Source organism: Apus apus, chromosome 13 (genome assembly GCF_020740795.1).
Source record: "Apus apus isolate bApuApu2 chromosome 13, bApuApu2.pri.cur, whole genome shotgun sequence".
NCBI lineage: Eukaryota > Metazoa > Chordata > Aves > Apodiformes > Apodidae > Apus > Apus apus.
The window spans coordinates 3008194-3013412 of NC_067294.1; positions in this window are offsets into that span (position 1 = coordinate 3008194).

Consider the following 5219-nt stretch of genomic DNA (forward strand, 5'->3'; position numbering starts at 1 on the left):
TTTGTTTCTTTATTATTATACATATGTGACAAAGCTGTTTAGTTTAAAGATACATTTAAGATAAATAGCATTTAGTTACTGGGAGGTCTTTGATTTAGAATATTGATGTTTATTTGCATACTCTGAGGAAAAAAAATCCCCACCAGCTACTTTAGCTCTGTGATCTGCACTGTCCAGCTATGGCACAGAGCTGTCCAGCCATCTTTCCCAGCCTTCCTATAGGCCCCTTTCAGGTATTGGAAGATCACTGTAAGGTCCCCCTGGAGTCTTCTCTTCTTCAGGCTGAACACCTCCAACTCCCTCAGCCTGTCTTCATAAGGTCAGTGCTTATTTAGCCACAATTATTAGTTAAATTCTGGGGCATCCCACAGACCTGTGAGTGCCTTTTGTGAGTGTTAACTGTGTATTATTATTAACATGATCATTGTTATTAAAATATTTAATAAATGGCTTCCACTTTCTTTTCCAGTGAGTGCTGATGCTGGAGGCCACGTCACAAGTGAGATCCTAGCGGAGCTGATGCCATGAGGAGTTATGCCATCGTGATGTTCACACCATGGGTTCCCTTACGGCTTCCAGGTGATGCATCCCCTGCTCCTGCTCTCCACAGGGCCAGGTAGGGGATCCCTGTGGTGCCAAGGAGCCCTGACCCCTCTTCACACAGCTAACAAGATCCATGGCAGCCAGCTTGTACCCACTCCCTACTCCTGCGTCTCCCCAGCTCTTCACCTGCCCAGGTGCTGCTGATGTGGCATGTGCTGGATGCTGAGGGGATGCACGGTCTCCCTGACTGAGCATGGGGAATTTATACAGCCAGGATTTCATGACAGAGCAGCATCAGCTTGGCTGTGAACAGCAGCAGGCAGAGTGCAGGCTCTGGGGCTTGTCCAGGGGATGGCCCCACTGGAGCTGTACTGTTCCATGACATTAGTGCTCGAGCACATGCCCAAAATTCCATTTCCTTGGCTATGTTGGCTTCTCGGAGTGGGTTTGGTGCCTGCAGGTTTGCATCCCAATGGGAGCTGGTGCTGCTCCCACCATCTAACCATGGTTCCCTCTCAGTGCAAGGGTTGGCTTGTGGCTGGCAGCTGCCTGATCAAATATTCCCCTGGAGTATTTGTGGGTGTTTATTTTTTGCTTTAAGGCTGATTGTGGCTTGAAATATTTGGATAATCCATCATGAAACAGCCTTCTCCTTGCAGGTAGCTTCCCCATGCTGAGATTGATTTAACTCAGTGTGTTCCCTCTGCCGGCTCAGTCCATGGTGTGTGGGAAGTGCTGTCCCTGGGAGCCTGTCCCGTGCTGCTCCGTGGCCACAGGAAATTAAAAAGCAAAAACTGGAGGCTGAGAGAGCAGAGCAGGAGAGATGCCTGCAGCACAGGGGGTGGCTGGGATTGCTGCTGGGGTCATGCGAGGCTGGAGATCACACCTTCACAGGACTGTCTGTGGAACAGGACCAGCCATTAATCCTTTTCTTTCCCCACAATGGGAGCTCAGGTCCAATAAACTGCAACAATCATATTGCAAGGGACAGTGTCGGTGTGGGGTGTGCTCTGGGGATGGGGTTCCACAGGCTGTTCTGCAGGAATGTGTTGAAAACCAAATGTCTCTGTCTTGGTTTGTGGGTTCTGGCTCTGTCCCACCATGCTGGGATTCCTCCTGCTCTTCCTCTTCCTCCCAAAGTGGTGGCCGAGGCGCGGTGCTGGAGTGTCTGAAGAAGAGCAGACCACAAGGAGGACGTGTCCTCACCCAGCTGCTTCTCTGGGCTGGAAGGACAGATTGATGGAGCTGTTTTTCAGATGTTTCCCCATTGCTCGTGACACATCCCTGGCTCCAGGATGGGGCTGGAGGGATCACCCTGGGATGTGTCCCGGCTGCTGTGCCAGTGGCCACCGGCTCTGGATTGGCCCCACCTGGAGAGTCAGCAGAGTGAAAACAAGGGTGGATTCTGTTGGACTGGGGTTTTCTCTTGGTTTATGTCCCCCAGATGGCTTGGCCTGGGGTCAGGGATGCTTGCAGCATTCCCAGTTTTCAGTGATGATCACAATTGCCAGGTTTGCCCCGATCCCAGCTCCAGCACTGCTGTCATGCTCAGCCTTGCAGCCTGCCAGGTCCTCGGCCCCGCTCTGCCTTTCCCTCATCCACGAGTGCTTTTTCAAAACATAATTTTGAAAGCCTCAAGCTTTCTGCAGTTTCTGCTAGGGGGAAGCATCCCCTCCGAGCTTTTCAACCTCAGGTTAATGAAGGGTTTGCCAATTAACTGAAGCTAATGAGTTCACCATGAGCTCGTGTCAGCTTTTCACATTGTTTGCTCCAAGAAACAAATGTTTGTGGCTTACTCAGAGCTGCACTTCAGGATTAGCCAAACACGTGTGTGTCCTGGAACAAGTGCTTGCAGAACATCCAGACTAGCAAGCACAGAATGCTGACTAACTGCAATAAACTGGCAATTGTTTATACTCCTTCTCCTAAAGAACCAGGGCAGAAAGCAAACATGGATGTGAGTTATCCCGCTGACATCAAAGACTCTTTTCATGCAAGTGCTGCTCATGCTGAAGATCTGTTGTAGAGCTGGACTCTTTGATGAGGAACTGACAACTCATTTGCAAATGAACTTTGGAAAAAGTCCAGGCATGGCTGCTAGTGAGCTGTGGGGATGCTGGAGCCCAGAGAAATGTCCCCAGAAAGAGTCAAGGTTTGTGCTTGAGCTCTGAAACATTCTCAGACCAGCAGTGGGTGTATGGAGGGGAATCATCCCCCTGAAGCTCAACTGCACACCTCCTTGTAGGAGAGCTGATCTTTTTTTTTTCTGCTGTTGGATGCTGCTGCCAGGGTGACAGGACAGCTTGATGCTCCTTAGCAGGGCTGGCAGCGTTTCATCTTTCTGAAGGTGAGGAGGGGGGACACTCTCCCAGGTGCCATGGCTGAGAGGGGAGAGGTGGAGGGGATGGGAGTCTGGCCCTGTAGCTGCTTGGGGTGGCTGCCAGCCCAGTGTCCTCCCCCGTGCCATTGCCTCTGCCAGCCCAGGGCCTGGCTGAAATGTATTTCAGCTTCAGATCCCTCCACTTACTCGATAATTATCATTATTAAAATGCAATTGTTCAGTCCTTTCCACAGCAGCCCTTTCCCCCCTCATGGTTTTAGCACAGCTAATTTTAAGCACCCTTTAAAGACTCAATTTTCACATTGAAAAATCCCTTTTGGTCACACTCCTGGATTTCCTTGTCTCACACAAGCCAGCTACTGTATGCAAACTTCACAGCCTTAATTATATACCCCAGTAATATATAGCCAGGCCTGGCTCATGTCAAGAAACCCAGTCATGAGTGCTGGGGGTTTCTGAGAGCTCTGGCTGCAGGACCAGCCTCAGTGTAGGAAGCAAGTGGCTTGTGCCCGGCTCCAAGGGGCTGATGGTGGGATGCAGGATGTGCTGGGATGTGGCCAGGACCCTCCCGTGCTGGGCAGTGACTTGTGATGATGACTGTGGCAGGGTGAGCTTGGCTCACGTTCAAAATTGTCCCCGTGGGCAGAGGGATGTTGTTGGTGGCATTTAATATGGAAGTGCTGGCTCAGCACACAGGGTTTGGCAGCTGCCTGCACTCACCTTCTCCTCTCTCCAGGTCATAGATGCCCTCTTCATTGCTGTTTCCACCACTGAGCTTTTGGTGAAGCTGTTTGTGGGTCTCATCACCGAGCGGAAGAGCAGCAGCAACATCTTGGACGCTGTCATCCTCCTCATTGCCTTCCTCCTGCACACCTTGCCCCTGGACACCACCACGTGCACCCAGCTGGAGGGGACAGCCAAAGATCTCCAGACCCTCTGCACACTCAAGCTCATCAAGTACATCAGCAGGAAGAGGGTAAAGTCCCAGCAGAGATGGGGGATCCCAAACCCAGAAGCAGGGGGATGCTTTGCTGTACCCAGATGTCTGGAGCTGCAGAAGAGCTGATTCTTATGGTAGGTCATGAGGAAAGGTGAAAACTAATAATTCCTGATTTTTTAAGAAGCTCATGGCTTGTCATTGGCTTTCCCCCCTCTTTCTCCTTCCCCCACAAGGAAAGGGTGGATTTTCTTTATTACAACAGCAGAGTAGACACACAAACCTCCCCCACCCCTATAAAACAGATCACATCCTACTCTTGGCCTGTGTGTATTTTTCTCCCCAGCACACCATCTCCTGCTTAGTTTTCTCCTGGTGACTCTGGAGGTTTGTTGTTCAGCAAGGAGCTTATGTGGGCAATGAATGCTCAGCCAGCGTTTCTGCGTGTAATTAATTGGCTGGGTAGCCCACCAGAAGTGGGATGTTTATGGGCACAGGGCTCTTATAACATTCACTTCTGAGCCTTCATTCCTCTAGTTTGGATCGTAAACTTCACTTATCACCAGACTTTTATATGTTAATTATTCTGTGTCGTTGGGAGCAGGGAGGACATGTAGAAATGGGTGAAATAATGAAGGGTTTAGGCACGGGGGATGAGATGCTTCTCTTTGGTCTGGCTGATCATATGGGAACAAATTGATCCATGGGAAAATGGGGAGATACTGAAATCAGGGTAAATGAGTGTAGGTTTGTGCCTTGTGCACTTGTGGAACTCACTGCCAGGAGATGCCTTGTCTGGGAGCCATGAGGAAGAAAACCTGTAGGATAAGATTTGGCACCGTTCTCCCCTGAGGTGCTTAAAATGTTGTGGTGCTGTGAAAAAAAATCCCACTCGGCACGAATCTGCAAGTTTAAGAGTCTAAATAAAGGCCTTTGAAAATCTGGACCGTGAGACACAAGGTTTTGATGGAAGTCGGTGGGACTTAACACCTAAGGGACTGGGGCCACTGGGAAATTGCGTCCTGGCTTTGGGTGAGAATGCCTAGAATGGCAGTACTGGGGGAAAAAAAAATACCAGAGGAGAATTCTTTAGGCTCTCACAGTCCCTTCCTGTTCCAGGGACGCTATAAATATCCCCCAAAGCCCTGCAATGCTGCCACTCTCCAGCTCCAGGGGTGCTGGGTACTTGCCTCTGTGTCCTGACCTGGAGGGACAAGTGCCATGAGCCACTTGGCATCCCAAAAGGACACCACCCCTTTGCCTAAAATCAGCTTTGCAATGGGATAGGGGTGTCTTCAGCCTTTTGCTGAAGGTGCATGAGGCTGTTTATGCCTCTGTGTGTATTGTAATTTGTTAATTGAAAGCTAAATTAGCCCTCAACAGCTTAGCAGTATTTAA